The 24,375-nt window shown below is 33.4% G+C and overlaps 1 protein-coding gene across 1 annotated transcript in view; it reads left to right on the forward strand.

Annotated features, from left to right (window-relative positions):
* The window catches only part of LOC145260695 (dihydrolipoyllysine-residue succinyltransferase component of 2-oxoglutarate dehydrogenase complex, mitochondrial-like), a 160,540-nt gene that overhangs the window by 13,874 nt on the left and 122,291 nt on the right, over positions 1-24,375 (forward strand). The window lies entirely within an intron of this gene.

A 24,375-nucleotide genomic window follows, 5' to 3' on the forward strand; every position in this document is an offset into this window, starting at 1 on the left:
GTTAGTGAAAAGAGTTATTTTCCTTTGTTATGGGACCAAGTATTTATAATGATTCTTATTTCTTAATCCAAGTTTGTGAACAAATCATAAGGACTTTTTAAAAAAAATTCCTCAAAAATAGCTCCTTTTGAGTGAGGTTGAAACTGGTCGGGTGACATTATTTTTACTTTGAATCATATGTTTTCCCTTTATATATATACTAGCAAAAGTACCCGTCGTTGACTGGGTTCAATAACAGCCTACAGAAAATGAACTCTGATTTATGAAAGTATGATAGACTATGAAAAGGAAGGGTTGTAAAGGGATAGCTTCGAATTTGGGGGTATCAAAACCAATGCAAAATATGATGAAAGTAAAAATAAAATAGATAAACCCCATAATTTATTATACCATACCTGTTCACACTGAAACACTTATCACAATATTCTGTGGATCTATATTAAAAAACCTTGTTAAACTTTGTGACATATTTCCATTCTATGGAGGTCAGGTGCGAACGAACACCCCATAATTTTATTATACCATATTTCTTCAAACTGAAACATAATTATCAAAGTATACTTATGCAGATAGATATGAAAAGTCTTTATAAAAGTTTGTGCCTATTTCCATTCTATGGAGGCCAGGCGCGAATGCAGAACCCACAATTTTATTATACCATCCCTATTTAAGTTAAAACATACTTATCAAAGTATTCTTATAAACATCTATATCAAAAACACTTGTAAACGTCTTTTTTTTTTAAATTTTTTATTTCCATACTTTGTGGACCAAGCGTGAATGCAGACCCCACAATTTTAATGAACCACTGTTCTGCCAGATCAAGCATACCCATTCCTGTGTCTCGGTACATTTTCTATCATTATATGTAAATAGTCAACCAGACACACACACACACACACACACACACATTCAGCTTTATATATATATATAAAGGCATTTTGTCTGCATGTATGTGAATTTGTTCCCTATGGACTCCAAAACGGCTAGGCCAATGTTTTTTGAAATTTCACACAAATGTACTTTGTGTTTAGGAGTGTTTTTAAATAGGTTCTGTATTGAAATGTCTGATAAGTATTGAAAATCATTAATAAAAACAATCTAATTAAAGAATTGAACAATTCGGTTTTGACCAAAGTTAACACCCTTATACAACCTAACATCACAAATCACAAGTGCATTTGAGAAATTTTATCATCACACAACAGAAAGGCCCAGCATATAAAGGCCCTGTCGGTGGGGCATTAGAATACACCGACTGCCCCCCTCCCCCTGCAATGGGGGTCCTGAGTATGACCTTAAACTATATCCAGTGGTGAGGCCCCAGCTTGTGGGCTTTGGGGAGTGTGGAGCCACCCTTTAATTACCATTGCTCCCAGGTCCACTCTGACCCAGAGTGGTAGTACCTGTTAGGGTCCCAACTATGGGTTAAATAGAAACCGACATGAAAACGACAAATATATTCTATTAAAAAATTTTTTCTTCAAAATCTTTGGATTCGGCATTAAATAACCCGAAAAGGGTTGATATGCCGTAAAACAAAAATAACCAACCAACCAACCCAGCATATAAAATCAACAACAGGTTTTTGGATAAGACAGGGACACTTTCAAAATGAATATTTCTGTTCAGAGCATTTGACTTTTGCATTTTAAACTTTGATTCAAGCCATTATATAAAAATAATTTTATAAAATTAACATGTATTGCGGACTAAGTCACTGTGGGAAGGTATGTAAAACTTCTTCCTGGTGTATCGTGATGGGCCCCCGAAATCAATCAATCGATTTGATTAAAAAATGGCGGTTTCACTGATTTTGATGACAATAAAAGTATTGAAAGTGTGAAACATTCGTTAATCCTCATTCAATCCCGAGCAACGTTGGGTCTACCTGCTAATTTAATTTATAAATCTTACTATGTCTGTCTCCATTTTTTTTTTTTTTTTCAAATTGTATCTCCTCCAAAACGCTAGGTTGCAGAACGATGCAAGACAGCTCAAATGATTGCATTTTTTGTCACCCATTCTTTTATAGGTCTTTGGCCAGTTAAAATAGTTTTAAGCGTCAAAATTGAAAGAAATCACAACTTGCTGAATGCGAATCAACTAAAACTACTCTTATTCGCATGCACAAATCACATTTTGTACGTTTCTGTTCGTTTAGTTTTAATGATTTTAGATTTGAGTGACAATGATCTAGTGGTAACGTCATTAGCATTTAATACTATAGTTTTGTTATCGGTTTTGGTTTCGATTCTAGCTGATGGCACCCAAATCATAACTTTTTTTTTTTTTTTTTTTTTAAATCAGACATTAGGTAGAATATCATATGAATTAATTGATAAAAAAACTGACTTTATTATAATATATACGATATCTGGATTATCAAAATATCATAGTTATGCATATTTTGTAATCGTGCAATGCCAGGCGCCGAGCGAGTTTCAAAATGAAATCTGCATCAATTAATTCATATATATTTTAAATAACTATAAATCGGATAAAATCTCAACTGGAAAAAATTTATGTGACAGAAATAGAAATTCCTGAAAAATATCGTTCAATCACAAAAGCTTATTTGTTTCCTTGTGGAAGAAGCAGAAACAGAACTTTGACGCCATTTGTTCTCAGCTCAAAATAATTTACCTGACTCAAATAGGAATAAATTCCTGCGTAAAAAATATCATTCGATCATGAAACAGTTTATTTTCACAACCCATGGGATTTTCCAATTGCCTTTTAAAAACATCTTAAACAAAATTCTTTTTAAGTTTGTTGTACAAACATATGCATATATTTACTTTTCTCCTCTAGAAATGGGCGAAGCAATTTACGATTCGAAAGCCATATGTTTTGTAGAGGCGAGGGGGACGGGTCAACTATTTTTTAAAGAGCTAAAATATTTTAATGAACATATCAGAATATTTTTTAATATTTTACTCGCGTAAATTAGAGTATAAACATTAATAATAAATACAATGAAAGTCGCAATAGGGCATATTTATTCATTGTAATCATTTATAAAACTTACTATGTCTGTCTGTCTGTCCATCTCCATTTTTTATTTAAAAATTTTGCTTTCAGTTTCGATTCTGGCTGATGGCACCTAAGTCATATTTTTTTTTACTTTTGAAATCACGACTATATATTGGGTACATTATTATGAAATAATCAATAGAGAATTGACTCTATCATAATATATACAAAATCTGGATAAATTAAAATATCATATTTAAGCATATTTTTATGACCGGACAATGCCAGGTGCCCCTGCTAGTATATGAATAAAAATAGTAATGTGTGGTTAAAGACAGGAAAAAGAAGTACAGTGATTCACATTCCTTCCAGGACAATATTGTATCTGCAAGTGTTGATAATATCCTCACACCTACTACAGCAGAAACACGGAGTCGCAAATCAATTATGCCGTAATCGGACAACGCGATTGTAAAATGCTTCAACCATTTCCATCATTAATGCCACATCAATGCCATACAATACAGTGGCATGACCAGTGATTTTCACCTTGAGTGCCAAACCAACCTCGTCTCGCTCGAAAAACCCCAGCTTGTGTAAATCAGTGACACTTTTTCTCACAACTTGCCGTCAGCTATGTTCATCTTCCATTCTGTCTCAACTGGGATCTTCTGACCACTCGGTTATCTCTGTTAAGATAAAAACAAAATGTAACAAGTCCTCCGATCATACAGTATGTTGATACTCTATGGCTGACTAGGATAGCTTTCGTACATTTATATCAGATCTACTTCTATGTTCCATGTTTAAAAAGAATGTATCCTCCATAGTATAGCATTACAAGTTGATTTTTTTCTTTTTAGATAATTGTTATTTTATCAACTTGCATGAAAAGAGCTATGTAAAGATGCTTAAAACCGTTTGAATTATGCAAATACCATCAGTAGTTCAAAAGTTATGAGAATTTTAAGTGCTAAAATTTAGGCTTTTCCATGAACATTTTTCTTTAGAAAAAGTGGGCTAAATTACGGACCTCAACATTTCAAGAAATTCGGTAATTTCACCACCATTTATCTATTTTTCAAGCTATTCTCATTAAACTTGGCAGTCTTATGTTAAATTGTGTGCTCTTTCCGATTATGCAGTCAAATTTGATGTATCTCTTTACCATAAGCCATGAATTATAAATTAAGATGTACAAATTTCAATTTTTTTAAAACTGGCTCATGGTATCATACAGTGGGTGTTTATTTATGAACAAAACTAAGTATTATAGTAGTATTTAAATATAGCTTTATTGAGAATAGGCATTTTCCTGCCTCTTCACCAAAGGAGTGGTTAGTCTGGGGTGTAGCCATTGAATGCCTAAAGAGCATTCATGGTCGGTATTTACTACTCCCGTCAAAGAAAAAAAAAATTGAGTAGATATGAATTAATCTAGAAAATTTTTCATATAGATTTTGGATTTCTGTAAAAGATGGAAATTCCCATAGTCGACCAGAATTTATACATTTTGACACCAGTCCAATTTTCAATTTTGTAAATCCTCTCTATCTGGCCCAAAATATTCCCCTATTTTCTGAAATGCAACCATAAATCATACTCTACATGAATCCTCGATGTAACTTTCACAGTACCAGTATACCAGGAATCCTGATAAGCAACAACTATATATTCACCAGTTGATGGGAATTTTTGTCATTTCTATTGTTTTACTGAAAATTCAATTATGTAAACAAGAAATAAAGCGATAATTTTTTATCTGGTTTCCACCTTAACATTTACGATGATTACTTTTATAGGTTTTAGGGTATGCTGAAAACGAATATCGCATTTAAATTTTCTGCAAATAAAGTTTTCTGGATATTAAGCAATGTCATTTCTTATGTTATCGCTGGTGGCCATCGTGGTACATGCAAACGCAATCCCGAGAAACTATGCACAAACGCACATACCAAGGTGACCACCAGCAATAACATAAGAAATTACATTGCTTAATATCCGGAAAGCTACTTATTTGCGGAAAATTTAAATGCGATATTCATTTTCAGCATACCTGAAAACCTTAAATCATAGTCATTTTAAAGAAAAAAAAATTTACAAAATGCATCACAATGAAATTCTTTATCGAACCGCCTAATTATTATTATTATTATTTAGATAACCCCCTTTTTTTTAACTGAGGATGTTTTACAGATTCGAAAAAATGGTCTTGACAATGAGTTAAAAATAAATTCAAGTTTCACGATATCTTTTTTATTTAATTGTTAGGTGAAAGTACAGAATAGTTAATAAAACACCCTTCCTTCTCCATGTTAAGAATGGGTTTCTAAATAATGTTATTATTTCAGCATGGTAGCATAAGTGCACAAGTACCTTTTATTTGTTACTAGCGGGGGTACCCAGCGTTGCCAGGGTGTTTAGAGGTGTGGGGGGGGGGGGGTAAATCAAAATAAAGAATAAGTGAAGTAATAACCCTGTTTAAATATTATATAAAAAAATGTTGAAACTTTAAAAAATCAGGAGAAAACAAAAAAACGAACGTGATGCAAACGAACGAAAAGCAAAAATAATCTGAAAAACAAAAAAAGAAAATGCGAACGTGATGGTAAAAAAAACATATACAAAAAAAAACAAATGTGATGCAAAATGAACGATGTTAAAACTTCTTTAAAAAAATCTGAAAAAGAAAAAGAAAAAACAGCAAACGCGAAAAATGGCATAAATACCTCTGTTTCGATATAGTATTGTTTGGAAATACCAATTTGAAAAACTTGAAAATATTTTTTTTAAATTGACAAACTCAGAATAAAAAATGACTAGTCTAATAAGACGAAAGCTGAAAAACAGTTTTCTATTTTTAAGAGAATATTTTAGTAAGCTCAGTGCATTATGTTAGCATTAGCGCTTAGTGAGCCGGTTATCCGTTAATTTCTATAAAAGATTTTCAAGAAATTTCCGCACAATTAATAATTATCAAATATTTTCATATTATACATGAAAATAATTCTGAAACTATTATCTATATGAAAATGGATGATATATGCCGATTTATCTTATCAATTTTGAAATATTCTTCGTCAACTTTGCTCGGTCGTAACTTTGCATCCTGTGGTTGTAAAAATAAAAATCAAACACCAGTAGAGATGGACTTTGTTTATATAGCCTGTAAAATTTCAGCCATATTCAATCAAATTTGACCCATGCATGTGTATCCAAACGTAACGTATAAAATGTAAACATTGAAAAAATAGTTTCCCTTTTTGCTGCCGTCATTTTTTACCGCTTTTTTTTTTTCATATTTAACTTGGAGCATAAAAATATTAAATGCGTAAAAGAAAAATAAACACCATTGAAAAGCTTATTCTATTCTCTTGCCATCAATGTGATTCTTTTAAAAACAAATAAAAAAGATTTGACTTGTTGAAGCACATTAGGTATGTAATATTGCCGATGTCCACGAAAATACAGCATACGCTTGTAATGCTACATAGTATCAGACCTGACAGAATGGTTAATTGTAGGTATAGACTGCTTAATACCCTCCAAAAAGTTCCAGCAAAAACCTAACAGCCAGCTGTGGTTCTCTCCAGAATGTGCTGCTACCATTGTGAATAGAAATTACTATTTCCATTGCTTCCAACATAATAGATGTACTGAGACTAAAGCCGCTTTCAGGACTGCCAACAACCACTGTAAAAGAGTAATAAAAAACATGAGAGAGTTGTATGCTCAGTCCATCAGGTCTAAAGTAGCTGAGCAGCAGCTTGGTTCCTACCAATTTTGGAAAATAACAAACAGGATCCTGAATAGAAGTGTGTGTTTTATCCCAACCATCATCAATGAACCTGAGGTAACGTCGTCAGCATCAGACAAAGCTAAACTCTTTGCCAAAAACTTTGCAGCTAATTTTACCTTATGAGATCAGAGCAGCCCCCCCCTCGTATTTCCTCCTGTGTCTGAAAAAGTACATCCAAATATTTGTGTGATGTTGCCAAGCTAATCAGAAACCTTGATTCCAGTAAGGCAAGTGGCCCTAACGGCATTTCTATTATAGTGCTAAAAAAGCTTCAACCAGAACTAGCTCCCATACTTACACAGCTGTTTAAGCATTGTCTTAAGGAGAATTGCTTCCCAACACCCTAGAAAACCTCATCAGTATGTCCCGTATTTAAAAATTCAGGTGATCAGTTATCTCTCTCTCTCAATACAAACCAATCAGTTTCCTGTGCTTCATTAGTAAGTTGCTGGAATCTGTGTTAAATAGAGAAGTAGTCAACCACCTCAGCAAAAATAACCTCCTCAGTGACATGCAATATGGTTTCTGTTTTGGATCTACAGCAGATGTGCTAACACTTATATCTCCTAGTATTAGCAAATCTCTCGACAGAGGCTTCCTTTCTATGACAATTGCTCTTAACATATCAAAAGCCTTTGATAGGGTATGGCATAAAGGTCTATTTCACAAGATCTCCAGCTGTGGTATAGCTGGAAATGTCTTTTCAATTATTAAATCATTTCTCCCTGATAGATTCATCAGAGTAGTGGTTGATGGGTAGTAATCAGAAGCTCACAGTATTAATGCTGGAGTCCCTCAAGGGTCCATTCTGGCCCCAACTCTCTTCCTGATCTACATAAATGATCTCTCAATTCACATCCTAAGATCATTCGTAGACATTTATGCTGACGACAGTATTATCTATGGCAACATTTCAAAGGCCATAAACGACCAAGTTCTCTCTGATTCTCTCTCCTCTGATCTTGATCACGTGGTGTAATGGGGAAAGAGGTGATTAATTTTAATGCATCTAAAACAAAGCTTCTATCTTTCCACTATCAATGTTCTGATCTCTATTTGGCATCAATCGAAATGAATGGCTCTCATCTTGGGGAGGCTCCATGTTTTGACAAGCTTCTAGGTCTGACCTGAGATGGAACACATACATCAAATCCATTGCCAAGGCTGCTGGAAAGATGGTGGAATCGTTCTACCGCTCCAGTAGATATCTCACTGCTGATGCAATTCTCTACCTGTATAAGAGCCAAGTACGTCCAAGGATGGAGTACTGTTGCCATATCTGGGCAGGAGCTGCTAGATGCAGCTTATCCTGCCTTGATAGCGCTCAAAATAGACTTCGTAGCCTAGTGGGGGATGCCATTTCTCTTCCTTGCAACTTCTTTCCCACAGAAGAAATGTCGCGAGCTTGTCTCTGCTTTATCGTTATTTTCATAGCAAGTGCTTGTCTGAGCTCCAATCTATGGTCCCCTTTGTCCTGACTTTCACGAAAAGCAGACACGTCTTGCTGAAACCACTATCAATAATTTCCCTCACTCTTTATCTGTGCTTAAGCCTAAATGTAGATTCCATGAACAAAGCTTCTTTTTTAAAACTGCACACCTGTGGAACTCTGTTCTGTTTTCCTGCTTTCCAACTGACTACAATATGGTTGTTTTCAAGTCCAACGTAAACAAATTCTTGATGAACCACCATTTTAGGTAATCCAAATTACCATTACTAACAATTACTATGACATGTTCCCTTTTGAACACTGTACACTCATTAACCCTTATCCTCGAGTGTCCTCCAGACCTTGATAAATGGTGACTCCGTTGTAAAAAAAAAAAAAAATCTATTTAAGAGCAATGAATCTTAAAAACAATATATAATGTTCAATTATTTTCCATCATCATAAACCAGAGTAATGCAATTTTAACTGCCGCACAGAAAAAGGTGTGAAAACCTCATTTCAGGTACTTGTAATGTAATGATGCAAACTACATGTTAACATATTTCTTAGTTCTATAATTTTGGAGAAAAAAATAATTATTTACATAGAATTATATTTGACAACTTTATTTGGCATTAAGTCATCCATAGTTGATATGCCGTAAAACAAGCCAAACCTAAAACCTGTCTGCTGAAGTTATTAAAAAAATTGTTTTGTGTGTTTAAAATGAAGGTTTTTTGCTAATTTAAGACAATCGCATTCTGATACTTTCTACCAAAAGAAGGTGTTTTATCTTTGAAATGAGTCTGTTATTTGTTTATTTTACAATGGTTTTTTAGACTTTATTATCTCGCGTAATTATACTCCAACAATAGATCACTGTTTATCAGAGAAAAAGGGTGTTAATTGCAAATACAAATTCATAACACATCTGAAGAAAGACAAGAAAAATAAAAACTCTTTGGATAATTTCATCTGACTCATGTTTTCTTTTTTTTATTATTATTTTTTAGGTTGTCCAGAAAATAATGACCCGTTTCAGTTTACAGTTCTGAATTTTTTTAGATGAGGATTGATTGTTCGTATTATTTGGATTGTTCGGACTACTGTTCTCACCTTGAGTGTTATTTTTACAATGTTTTGGCCGATGTAACCTCTTACCTTCTTCATGACGGACAGAATGAAAACATGTTGCCTCTGTGAGTTGAATATAGGGTTTTTTGGGGTTTTTTTTTTTTTTTACATAGGCGTCACCACTTATCAAGGCCGATAGGCCACTCAAGGATAAGGGTTAAAGAGTGTAGAGTAGTCAAAAGGAAAATATAGTAATCGATGGTAATGGAAGTTAAATAAATTTGTTAACTTAAGTGGAACGGCTCATCAGAAACTTGTTCACGTTGGACTTGAAGACAACCATATTATAGACAGCTGGAAAGCAGGAAAACGGAAGACAATTCCACAGGCGTGCAGTTCTAAGAAAGAAGCTTTGATCATGGAATCTATGTTTAGGTTTAGGTACAGATAAAGAGTGGGGAAAATTATTGATAATGTTTTCAGCTAGTCTAGTGTTTCTTGTGAAAGTTTGGCGAGGGGGGACCATAGATTGAAGCTCAGTTGAACACTTTCCATGAAAATAACGATAAAGCAAACTCGCAGCATCTCTTCTGTGAGATAGAGGTTGCAGCGAAGAGAAAAGGACATCTCCCACCAGGCCACGAAGTCTATTTTGAATCCTATCAAGGCTGGACAAGTCTTTTCTAGCAGCTCCTGCCCATATGTGGCAACAGTATTCCATCCTTGGACGTATCTGGCTCTTATATAGATAGAGAATTGCATCAGCAGTGAGATATCTACTAGATCGATAGAAGGATCCGACCATTTTTCCAGCGGCCTTGGCAACAGATTTGATGTACGTATTCCGTTCAAAAATCTGTACAGATTCCCGAGTTTAGCAGAAAGATTCCAGAGTTCAACGAGATACACCTAAAAAAAGGTTAGAGGTTACATCAACTGAAATGTTGTGCAAATAACAGTAGTCTGAAGAATCCAAATATTGCAAATCATTTCAGTTTCTTTAAAGGAAATCAGCTCACTGTACCAGGACAGGATGACCTATTCATATCAGTAATTTTAAAAAATAAATTGTACCAAACTATATTGTTATAATGCTAATAACATGGCACAACAATAACAAATGTAAATTGGCTAGTCAGAAGCAAAGTGTGATTTGTCAGTTTAAATGCTGTTTGGGTCTGACTTAGAAATCTGACAAGATAACTTTATATGTTAGATGTTTAACATACCTGAGCAACGCTGGGTAAATCTCTTAGGGTAGGTGTGTGTGCATGCACATCTAAAAGTCATAAACTACGCAAGACATACCCACAAAGCTGGTATACTCTTTTTCAGCATTGCCTCTGACAAAATATTTTTTTTTTTTGTTTTGTTTTTTTTCTTAAATCAATAAGTTTGGAAAGGGAGGGGGCATTTTAATCATTTTATTTTATTTATTTATTTTTATTGTTATTTTTTTTTTTTTTAAGCTTCCCTCATCAACTTTTTTAGTGTTAAATTCAAACAAAATATACACTTCCTTGGTTTTCGGTTAGAATCAAGGTGTATTATGTATATTATCTGTTCTGACCTCTGTAAGAGGAGAAATCCATCTTGACTGGGGAGAAGGAGATTAGTAATGTAAAAGAGACTTTTTTCTTTTTTTTATTTTTTTAAACTCTTTTTATCTTTGTTGTCTATGCTCCTGAACAGTGCTGGGTAGCCATTCTAGTTTCTTATAAAAGACTTGTTTAAACAAAATCAATGATTCATCTTTTTGTGGTTTCTATTCTTACAAATGTTTGGCACTTTATTTGTTGTGGGTAGGTGGCGTAATTGGTTTTCATTGACTCACGATAGATAATTTGGAATGTGGACATCAGAAGTGGATTTGCATTGTTTAATCCAAAGTGATCAATTTTCTTCTTTTTTTTTTTTTTTTTTTTTTTTTTTTCTTTTTGAAAAGAAGTTTACAGTTAATAAGATGAACATGTTTAGAATCTCGATAACTAGGGTTGCAGCATCAGAGATTTTGGAAGAAGTCTGACTGGTAAGAATGCTAGGAGTTGGTCAGAGTTTTTAAGATCCGAAGAATCGTATTAATATTAAAATCAGAAGTCGAACCAGAATTTTATTACTAAGGTGTCACCACTTATCAAGATTGAAAAACTATTCAAGGATATAAGGGTAAATGAGTATCAGGTGGACAGTGATATAACACCACAATGATTGGTAAAGATGGTGGTGGTTAAATAGAATTTGATTATTTGAAAAGGCAGTTCAACAAGAATTTGTTTAAATTGGACTTAACAACAACCATGTTGTAGTCAGCTGGAAAGCAATCCTGAGATAGTGACTTCTGTGAATAAAATCCACAGAGATGAAAGACCCTTGAGGATACAAAATTTGCAAAGTCGAACACTTACCTTTGAATAGAGTTCTTGATTCAATCTGTCGTTGCATAAGCAATGCACTGTGCATACTCTCAGAGCTGGTAGTTGCCTTCTCCAATAAGCCCATCCTTCTTAATTGAGGCAAATCAAGAATTTGGAGAACAGCAATTATACTTATCGCTGTATTCACTGAAAAGTTCATACAAACATCCATGACAGGAATCAAAACGAATCTGTAATTTCCTTTACAAGTTCCCAACTGGCAATTAATTCAAACTCCCCATGAGGATTCATCCGCAAAAAGCATACGTCTCCGAAATGCTTTCTGCAGGAATAGGCAGAAGCTCCTTTGAATTAGAGACGAATGTAACACGTCCGTGCACATACAAACTTAAGTAAAACCTGAAAATTAATTCAAACTCCACATAATGGGGATTCATTCACAGAAAGCATGAGTTTCCAGGAATGCTTTCTGCGGGAATAAAGTGGGAAAGGATTGATTGAATTAGAAATTATTCTTTCAATTTAAAACATAACTGGAAACTGATTTTGGTGCTTTTTCAAATTGAAACAATACACGTCACACTTGATTTAAAAAAAAGAAAGAAACTTTCAAAGGTAACTCCCAAAATGCAACAGTAGACGTGTTCGGATAATGCAAAGTCTTAAACTGCCACAGACAGACAGTTCTGGGAGAAAGAAACTTTGTTCATGGAAGTTTTGTCTAGTTTTAGGTACAGAAAACTTGACAGCGGTTGTAGCTAGAGAAGTATTCATTGTGAATATTTTACAGGGAGTGGCCATTGTTTGGAGCTCAGTCGAACACCTGCCATGAAAATAATGATAGAGTAAAGAAAGGTTAGACATTTCTTTTCTCTGAAAAAGGGGGTGTAGGGATGAGAAAAGGGCATTTTTAATCTGAATTTTAAATCGATTTTGTACCCTGTCAAGGTAAGAAAAAGTGCTTTGAGTAGCACTTCTCCAGATGTGGCAACAATACTCCATCTTGAGATGTAGTTGTCTCTTATACAAGAACAGAAACACATTCTGGAGTGGTAGAAGGCTTCAACCATTTTTCCTTAGCAATGGATTTGATGTAAGTCTTTAATTTCAGGTCTGCAGTTAAGATCAGTCTTAGAAGCTTATCAATTTTTGCAAGCCTAAAAGTTAGTCAGACTTCCATAACCCTGCCTTTTGTGGACATACACAAACACGTGCACCCATTTTACTTTTTATATATTAGATATATATATTAAGACAAAGAGTAAAGTTACATAGAAACTTTATTACATTATCAAGTTACAATGAAGTTCTGATAAAAAAAAAATGTTTAATTAAAAAATGTAAATAAATCAGGATAAATTAAGTATGGTAGAAGTAAGAAAAAAAAAAGGAAGAATATGAAAGTAAAAATGTAAATCAAGTATGTTCTTGGAAGATAATCAGGAATTAGATATAATCCCGGATAAAATGATTTATAGTAGTAAAGAGTAAGATTGTACATCTAAACTAAAAATAGTTTTAATGCTCCTAGAATTCACATTAGAATTGTCCACAAAGACCCGAACCATAATGGATAAAATACTTGGTAAAATTCAGTTGTAAGTTGAATCTTCAGTGCAGGCAACACTCAAGATACAAGTGTGAATTACTTTGCATTTTTATTTAGTCATGATGGAACGAGAGCGTGCTACCCCGGTGAATTAAAAAAAGAACTCTGTGTGAAATTCTGTGAAAATTCCAGAGTTTGGCAGAAAGATTTGTGAGTACAGAAAGATACAGCTGAAAAAAATCAGATTACATTGATCAAAGTATTGTGAAAATAGCACTCGAGATAAGAACGGTAGTCCAAATAATACAAATAATGAATCCTCATCTCAAAAATTCAGAAACATAAAGCAACGAAATATCTAAGAAATCTTTGAAATTGGAATTGTTTTTTAGAAGAAAGCTCAGTCATTTTATGTTATTGTTTAATTACTGCCATAAAATCCAAAACTTTTGTATAAGTAAAATTAATAAAACTTTGCTAAGTATTTTTACCACGTATGAGTTGGTCTATCAACCCACTAGTCTTTCTTCTTAGACAGGCTCCAAGAAAGAGTCCAAATCTAATAGATCCCGCACTATGGGCAAAATTCCAACTTCTGCTCCTTCAACAAAATATTGCAACCTTGTCCATGTTTTACAGGTACTTGAATGGAATGTGCTCTGATGAGCTTCTAGCACTTGTTTCCCCTCAACATGTATACTCCCTGACAAGGAGCAAAATTCCACTCCTTCACTGTTGTCTCTAGATGTCAGAAAGACTTCTATTTTAATAATTTCTTCCCTTGGACTGATAGACTTTGGAATTCCCTCCGTTTTTCTACTTCGCTGAGTGTACTGACATGCAGAAGTTTAAATGTAATGCAGATAGATATCTCATTGTTCAACTCCTCACAATCTCCTCTTATGCATGATCCCAAATAGTAGCTCCTTACATCCAAGTCGCAATATGCCATGTTTGGGTGGAAAAGAGTATAAAAATACATATATTAAGTGTAAAATGCATTTAAAGTCAGAAAGTTCTCGGCTGTCACTGCTGGCCAGTTTCATCCGAATCCCCTTTCGTCATTACTGCAAAATGTCAAAGCAACATTTTGGGTAGTTAAAGTTAGCTTTTAATATGAAAACTGCAAAAGATTGGTCTTGGTATTTGGATCGTTTTATGGCTGTAATTCAGTTGTAAACGGGCCCGGAAATTGTAATAGAAAGGAAAACAAAGCTGTTGAAAAGACAAAAAAAAAAAAAAAAGCATAAAACAGACATCGAAACAAATAGCCGGAAGTTGTTTGGACATTTTCAGTTGAATAACAAAAGAAAATTCTATCTTTTTGATGAAGGAAGTGAGAAAAAGAGAGTAGCAGTAGCAGCATAGAGGGTTAGATGACACAAATTAATAAATGACATAAATAAAGAAGAAAAGGGAAATCCTAAGGTAATGATAGTATTAGGAGCATATTGAAAGAGTATATTCAACTTTGATTCTGGCTAGCCAATATTTGTTAAGAAGTGGGGAACATTAAGAAGTGAGAAGGGGAAAGCAGAGCTATGTGAAGAGGGGGAGAAGGGGAAAGCAGAGCTATGTGAAGAGGGGGAGAAGGGGAAAGCAGAGCTATCTAAAGAGGGGAAGAAGGGGAATGGAGAAAGAGCAAATAAACAATCAAGCATGTTTTGTGTATACTAGTATGCATTGCTCAGTTATAAAATATGCTGAAGTATATTTTAATTTATGTAGATTTCATTATTATTATAGAGCCAGTTCCCTATGGATTATTATATTGTACCCAATATGTAGTAGTGATTTCAAAACGTAAAGCAAAAAATGACGGGTGCCATCAGCTTGAATCGAAACCAAAATATTTAGCACTTCAGTGTTATTCTTTACCATCTGAGCTAATGACAGATAGATATCAAAACTTTAAAAATTACTGGCTTTTAATGTATAAATGTATATTTGTGCATGCAGAGAGGAGCACTTTAAGTCGACTTGAACCTGTCAAGTTCCAATTTTTTCAATTTTTACCCCTTAGCAGCTATTTTTACTGGCTAAAAACCAAATTGCATTTGTTCCGCAGGTCTAGATCTATTATATATCCAGTTTCAAGTCTGTAGACTAAATATTGATAGAGTAGTTTGGTAGAAACTAGTCCACATGCAGGCAAGGTCACTTATATACTAGCAGGACGTCCTGTGTTGCCCATTTGTAAAATTTGCTTAAATATTATATTTTAATTTATGAAGATTTCGTATTTATCATTATAGAGCCAGTTCTCTATCGATTATTATATTGTACCTAATATATAGTAGTGATTTTGAAAAGTTTAAAAAAAAAAAAGTGGCTTGTATGCCATCAGCTAGAATCTAAACTAAAACTTTAAGATCTCCATCCTTATTCATTGGCATATGACCTAAATCCATACGTATACAAAACTGCAAAAAAAATAACCTTGTTTAAACTATAACTTTTAATTAGTGCATGTGCAGACAAAGAACGGGTATACCTGACTCATGCCAGGCCAAGGGTTTTTTTTTTTTTTTTTTCAATTTTGACCCCTTAGTAGCTATTTTACTGGTTTAATACCAAATCGAAAGTATGCTACAGAATTCCCTATATATCAAATTTACAGTCTGCAGATCAAATATTCAAAGAGAAGTTTGGTAGCGACTTCTCGCACAGACACAGACAAGGTCACTTTTATTTATATATGTGTGCTCAAACTTTTTCATCTTAAATTCTATACAATTATGCAGAATGTAAACACTATGCATTAATAGAATTCAGCTTAATAGTAAAATGAAACCAATCATCTAACAAACCATACAAAATGAATAAGTAGTTAATGCTTGTTTTTTAAAGGAATATGCAAATTGGTTAATCTTTACATAGTCGCTCGTATATCCATGACTGAGTATATTAAAAAGTTCATTTTAATAATTTTTAAGAAGAAAAAGAATTTTAATATCAATGTCAAAGCGAGAAAAAAAAAAATCAACTTTATAGGTGTATGCATATATATATATATAGAGAGAGAGAGACAGACAGACCGACATCTAATAACAAAATAAGGCTTAAGCGTAGCCTTCGTAATGTTATTAAGACCTGTAAGCTGAAAAAATGACGTCATTGTTGAGGTCCTAGCCAGCAAGATCTGTGGAACAGTTTGGCTGTCAATTAATGAATAAATTTTTTTACAAAACGCATTAGAAGATTATATTAAAATAGAGAAAAATAAGGAACATGATCATTTGTACTAAAACTCATTCGATATTAATTTTATTTTAATTCAAAACGAAAAAGTTTTGTGTTACTGTGGTAATTAAACGTTTTGTTGTTTTATGAATTTTAAAGACGAAAATACATTCATTATTTATTTATAAATTGCATTTAAAAAGAAGAAAAGAAAGGAGCACGATTCGATTTATAGTAAAACTGAACTTTAATCAATACTAGCAGTTCAGTCCGGCTTTGCTCAGGCACTATGTACTGTTCATAACTTTATGTGCATATGTATATATATATATATTAAAAAGTTTAACTCATGTCCAGGTAACCTACATCTAAAATTTCAAATGTTTAGACCCAAAATTGGCGAAGTTTAGTAGAGTTTGCAAAGGTCAACTCTTACAATTTTTGCCTCTTGCCAGCCAAATTTTCGTCCAAAAACTGATTAAAAAGCTTGCTGCATGTCTGAATACCCTTTATGTAAAACTTCAAATGTTTAAACCCAAAATTGGCTGAATAGTTTGCTAGACACCGCAAAGGTCAAATCTTTTGAACTTTGACCGTTTGGCAGCCAAATTTTCAGCCAAAAGCCGATTAAAAATCTTGCCCCATGTCTGAATACACTTTATATAAAATTTCAAATGTTTAGACTAAAAATTGGCTGAGTAATTTAGTAGAGACCGCAGAGGTCAAATTTTTTTAACTTTGATCCTTTAACATTTACTGCTTTGGGCTCAAATCAAATTAAAAAGTTTGATCCATGTCCAAGTAACCTACATCTAAAATTTCAAGTGTTTAGACCCAAAATTGGCAAAGGAGTTTAGTAGAGTTTCAAAGGTCAAATCGTTGAACTTTGACCCCTTGACAGCCAAATTTCTGGCCGAAAACTGATTAAAAAGATTTCCACAAATCTCAATACCACTTATGTCAAACCTCTAGTCTGTAGACTGAAAATTGACTGAGTAGTTTGGTAGGGAAATGTACACACACACATACAAACAATTTCACTTTTATTGATATATATATATAGAGATAAATAAACAAAATTATGCATGTAAAATTACATGTTTGAAGCAGAAGACAATCAAGTATTGCAAAAACAATTACTAAACAATCAACTTAAAATCAAACAATAAATATTTTTTTAAATCAAAACGAACAACAATATTTTTAAAAATCCAAACGAACGATTTGTTTTTAATCAAAACCAACAATAAATAATTTGAAAAATGAAAATGAATGATAAATTAGTTTTACTGAAAACGAACGATAAGACAACAAAAATAAATAAAACAAATTAAATTCAATCAAATAATTTTTTTTTTTTTTTTTTAATATCATAATGAAATTTAAAAACTAAAAGATAGAAAAAATCAACATAATCGTAAAGTCATGATCGGGGCTAAAAGTTCACTAAATTTATTGAAAATTAACTAAAATATATAATCAACAGTTCGATGAAAAATTTTATTATCACAACAACAGGCTTAGAAAAAAATCTCACGTAAAAATGATTTGTTATGAGGTCAAAAATTATATTTTTTCAACTATCTTCGTGCCGGGATACACTTCTTTTTTTATTTTTTTTAGACACTTCAAACCTTGTTAAAGAAAAAAAATAATAAACTCTAATATTAAAAATATAAAATCATTTAATGATCTATTTGATAAATAATTAATATATACGATGATACTTTTTTTTTTAAATATCGTTATGAAATTTCGAATTTTAATAATAATTCAACTTTTAAAAAATCTCACTTTGCTATGATCACTTGGCAAGAACTTCTCTTTTAATTGCATGTATCCAAATGTAAAATAATTCCTTGTCTTTCAGAAATGAAAATACAGTGAATTTTGGACCATTTTTGTAATTTCCTCTGCAATTTGATACAACGCAATGACACGGCATCTTTGAGAATTACAAAAGAAAATGGTTATCTATCTTCTTTCGCTTCTGTCATTAGACATTATCTACTTCCGGTCATTTCTTGAGATCTATGACCATATTGAACAGATCAAATTGAGTGACATCAGCAGGTTACATGATTTTAGTTTCTCTGCCTTAATATTATGACAGTAACAGTTTTAGAGTCCAAAAATTTATACTAAGAGTGCAATTTTTTGACAAGGACCCGTGGCATATTTGATAAAGTGCTTGGTGAAATTCAATGTATGTTATTTTCTTCTGGAGGTTGAAGATTCAATCTTCAATGCAGGCAATGCTCCAAATACAATTGCAAATTATTTAGAACTTCCACCCAGTCATAGCTGACGCAACAAGAATAATCTACTCCTTGTTTCATTCGAAGTATGGTGTAGATTCCCGAATTCACAGAAAGATTCTGAAATTCAACAAGATGCACCTGAAGAAGGTCGGAGTTTGCATTGAGCGAATTATTGTAAGATTAACACTCAAGATGAGAACGGTAATCCGAATAATCCGGATAATACGAATTATCAATCCTCATCTCAAAAATTCAGGAACATAAAATTTATATTTATTTAAAAAAAAATTTTTTTTTTTTTTTTTTTTTTTTTCACAGTTTCATGGTTTACTTTCTAATTTTTTAATTTTATTTCCAAGTACTTGCATCCCTCCACTTCACCAGAGTTGAATGCAAAAACAATTTATTTTTATTTATTTATTTTTTTTAATGGAATTGTGTAACTTTCTCTGATGCGGTTGAAAGACACTGACATTCTATAGAATCATGAGAGAGAAACGAGCCGTTGAGGTTCACACTTAATTTCGCATCTTAGCATAATAAAAAAACAAAACAAAACTCGACAATGTTGATAGAATTTCTTTCTTGATTTTTTCCCCCCTTTGATCAGTGACAATCTTTTTACTTGCAGCGATCCGTTTTATTATGCTGTCATTGTCACTTTACAGAATGATACGATTTCCAAGCACATTTACTATATATACGCAAACTAAGACATTCTTTTTGTCTGCATCATTTCATTAAGTCAATAAATTCTTTAGATGTTTCGTGTTTTATTTGTTTTTATTTTATTTTTTTGTTTTTATTTCAACACTTATGCAGAGAGTTATCCTATGAGAATGGTTTACAAGAGAAACTCTTTAAATATATTATCTGGGAAAGAATGAAACGTTGCCAATGACGTTTTATAAGAAATCTTTTTCACGGATATCCTTGGTAGCATTTGTTTGTTGTTTGATTTTCTTTTTTGTTTTGTTTTTTAATATACTGTTTTGATCTGATGTTGCCTCATAATTTAATCTATAATATAAAAGCGAAAATGTGCGTGTGTGCATTTTTTGTGTATGTCCGGCAAAGGCTTTTTTTGTGGAGGAGCTTAAGTGGGGGGGGGGGTCACTGTTTCTTAGAACTTTTTATATACTACCTAGATTATAATATCTCCAATTTACGAAAGGGGGGTCACGTGTATCTTTAATTTGGGCAACTTTTACACACTATTTTCGCAATGTTTTTTTACTCTTCGCGTGTCTCATTGGCTTTTCTGTATAAAAAAAGCGAAACTGTGAAAGCGAAGTAGAGTTCTCGGCCTTTTGTGCCAAGACATCCAGAAAGCAATCAGGTTTGATCAATGCGGGGGAGAAAAAAAAAAACTGTCATATCAGACAATTGGTATTCATTAGGATACTTCCCTTTTTATGGGGAGCTGGTTTTCCTAAACATCCTGGGAAAACTGGGCTGCAGTCAAAGTTAAGTCATGTGATGCTTGACCTCATTAAATTCATGCATCTGTTGTCACTTAAGTTTTTAGCTGTTAAATTAAAACACTTTTCAGTTCCTCTTCCATCCTGGCTGAGCGGTAAGATGTGAGGTAATTCACACTTTCTTTTCCATTTCGAGCCTACCTCCCTACCAAATCTTTTTTTTTTTATACCAACAAACACATTGGCAATGCTGGGCACCCCCGCTAATCTATAATATAAATCTCACCTGTCTGTTTAAATGTATGTATGTTTGTATGTCTGCCTAAAACTTTCGCCAGAGGCGACGGATTTTCACAAGATCAGTATCGTTTTGAAGCGCGATCCTTCAAACGACAAATATAAAAAAATTGGCCAAAAACATTAATTCCTTCACCCTCAACTGGGTACTTTTCTACAAGGAGGGGGCCACTTTATTTGCAGATAATTTCGAGAGTTATCCCCTCTTTTCGATTGACTAGCCTTAATTTAAACCTTTGTCAGTTCCGGTTTAGTGGTGGGTGCAACAGCAAAGATGTCACTCTTTTTTTTTTTTTTTTTTTTCTTCACGTTCTTTTCCTCCTGCGCGGCATGAGTTCAAGCCTGCCTACCTACTACCACTTTTTTTCTTCTTCTTTGCTCAACACACACCTCCAAACACCCAGGCAACGCTGGATACCCAGGCTAGTAAAATTATAAAAAGAAAAGACATTTTCATAAAAAATCTGTTTTCTTTTTTTTGTTTTGTTTTTTTTAAGTCTCGTTACCTCAAAAATGACAAATTGTCACTGAGACGCTAGGGACTTCTGTGAATTAGAGACTATGCCTACAGGGACACTGAGTTAAGAGTTGTTTTTTGTCTTCTGTTTTTAAATATACTAGCTACAATGGTGTCGGTATCTAGTTCTCTTCCATCACATGAACTATGACACTAGGGTTGGAAAATGTGATTGAAAATGTCAGTGCTCTAGAGCAGGAGCCCTCTGACTTTGCAAAAATGCCTGTGCAGCCCTATCGGCATTTCTACAGTGAATCTCAAGTGATTAACTATAAATTAACCCTTTCTCAAAGAGAGAAGGCAAAACCTGGGAGGGCGGACTTACTAGAACTGCACAGAATCAGCATTACACCAGAATCAACAGAGACCAAGTCATTATAGGAATTGTCTAATCTCTGTTGATTTTGGGAACCGAGGTCAAATATCTGGTTTTAATAGCAAAAAGAAAAATAAACAAACAAATGTTTTTATTTACTTTATTCATTTTTTGTTTTAACTAGGTAGTCACCTCTTATCTAGGCCTGAAGGCTACTCGAGGATAAGTGTTAATGCATATAAGGTGATTAATTTAGTAATCATTAACCGTGTAGGTTTTAATTTGCCTCCCCACAGAGGGGAGATGGTTTAGAGTTAAACAGAAGATTGATATTTAATGTAAGGGGAAATCCAGCTTCCCCCCCCCAAAAAAAAACGGAGCATGCAATTCTGAATTGGCAAAGATTTAAATTACCTCAGTCTAGAAAGATTATTCTTTCACTGACCACGAAATGCAGCATATGAATAGACATGTAATAGCAATAAAAGAATACAATTTTGCCAATGATGTTTCATAAGAAATCTTGCCAGTGTGTTTTTTTTGTTTATATATATATTAGTGATGGGACGATTCCTATATTTTCCCCGATTCCAATACAATTACTAATCCTGATCCCGATTCTTTATAAATCTCTAATTATTTAACTATAAGATTGTTATTTTTTCCTGATTTTCGTAAAAACACTTGTTAAATATGCACATATTTTCCTAAACGTTAAATTACACTTGTGGAGGATGAGCTATCGAGTTTAGCTTTATTGGTGTTTTAAAGTCAATAAATATTTATTATTTTATCAATATTACCAGCAATGGAAGATTTTACTTTAAGCAAAATCAAATAAAAAAGACAATTTAAGGAATCATTTTGGCATCAGAAAATAGGCATCAATTTTCTGATACCAGTTCCGATACCCCCAAATCTTCCAATTCCCAATTCTGATTAATTGTCCCACCACTAATATATATACTAGTTGTCCTGGTCTGGCATTGTTCCGGAATAGAATAAAATAAAAAGGGGAAGAAAACAAAAAATTTTCATGAGAAATTTTTTTTTAAATCTCATATTCACCTTAAACAAGAGAATTGCCACTGAGGCATAAGGAACTATTGTAAATTAGGGATCACACTTACAGGGGCATTTTGTTTCTTTCTGTAGAAACTTCCTCCCATTTGCTCTTCTTCATAGCAAATCTCCTAATCCTTTTGCCACTGAAACTGTAACATAGAAGTAACAACGATATAAATATTAGAATTCAAAAAGAACAAAAAAAGTAATACATATAATCAAAAAAGGAATAGAAAAAAAAAAAAACTTTGCACCAGAGAGAGGTGAGAGAGAGATAGAGGGAAAAAAATTTCCTAATATTCGTACTGGAATTGCTTGTGGCACAGTGGTTAGAATACTTGGAAAAGTTCAGTTGTAAAAGTAACCTTATTTTGAAGGTTCAATCCTCAGTGTGGGCAACCAAAAAGACAATTGCGGTACAGAATAGGTGGAAGAAATTTTAAAGTCTTAATAGTATAAGAAAAGAAATTTTCAGAGCAGAAGGCTTTCTGGTATCGAGAGTACCTCTACAGTGAAGGTGTGGAATTTTGCTACTTGTAAGATTAGTCAGGAGAGGAGGTATTTACGTCAAGAAACCAGTGCTCCAAGTTCGTTTGCGCACGTTTCAATTAAGTACTTGTAAAATAAGCATGGAGATACAACATTGCAGTGATGGCACAAGGGTTTGGAGTTAGTGTGATCACACCTACGGGGTCCGAAATATTCCCAAATCTTCTTGATAGATATCCTTGCTCGTGTTTTTATTTTTTTATACTAGCGGATCCTGTCTGATTTTGTAAAAAAAAAAATTATATTTTATTTTTATTGGAATCCTTTGAGATGAGTAACTGGTGTATTCATTCTTTTTACAAACTGTTATCCTCATCTTCATAGTTATTTTGTTTCACCACACTTCGGCCAACTCCTCCTCTGGCCTTCTTCAAGTGATTAACCGCAACGGGATAGGAATGCTGAGTCTCTTAACTGTATCCCCAATAATTACTGCCTTCAATAGTTGTTGTTGTCTCACCACGTTTTGGCCAACTAATTCTCTGGCCTTAGGATTGAACCTACTATTTTCAGATAATGCTCACCTACTGTCAAAAGATAGCAGTTTCAATCCTACCCAAGCAGGATTAGTTGACCAAAACGTAGTGTCAGCTATGTTAAACACCTGACATATAAAGTTACCGTGTTGGATTTTAAAAGTCAGACCCAAATAGCATTTTAGCTGACACATCAAACATTAAATCTGCTCTCAGATTAACCCCGAAAATCTCAAAATTCCATATACAGATCTGAAACCAAAAATAAATTTCTCCAAAACAAATGGCAACAAAATGGAAGAACAACACTTAAAACAAATTATTTCAAATAAGATCCAAAATAAATACATATATCCCTGCCCTCATAAAATCCAGGAAAGAACAAGATATCCTATCCCGGTTCGGCATAAAGCACACAAATCTCACACACTCCTTTATTCTGAACAAAGAATTACAATCAAAATGTAGTACATGCCAAACACCTATCACAGTCAAACACATCCTTATGGAATGGGAAACATTAAAGAACCTTAGAAAGTCTTTCTTCAAAATTAATAATATGAAAAATTTATTTAAATATACTAATGTACAGAATATCTTTAAATTCCTAAAAGAGCTAAAAATATATCAGATCTGAATCAAGGAAAATAAAGACTCCCAACAAAAAACAACTCACCTTAAATAACTCATAGAGGTTGATAGGTCAAAAAAAAAATCGAACGTTGCTTTTGACTATCCAATTTTCATTTGTTATTGTGTCATTTACAGTTCCTATTTACTTGCCTCCCCACGAGGGCAAAGTTAGACACAAGGTAGGTTTTTAAGGAAGGGGATCCAGCTCTCCAAAAAGAGGCACTCTTAATTAGAACAAAAATAAAAATTGGCTCAGTCTAGATGGACTTGTCCTTGACTGACTGAGAATAGAATAGACTAAGTGTAGCATTATGACAGATACTTCACTTTGTTTCTAGCCAAAGAAGCCCCTCGATTTAACATGTTATTGACAAGATAATGAATCATTTCCTATATATATATATTTTTTTCATTACTGGTAGTATTAAACATCTGTATTATAGTTCTCTTTTTCT

This window comes from Euprymna scolopes, chromosome 36, assembly GCF_053919585.1.
Source record: "Euprymna scolopes isolate OS-2025 chromosome 36, ASM5391958v1, whole genome shotgun sequence".
NCBI classification, from domain to species: domain Eukaryota; kingdom Metazoa; phylum Mollusca; class Cephalopoda; order Sepiida; family Sepiolidae; genus Euprymna; species Euprymna scolopes.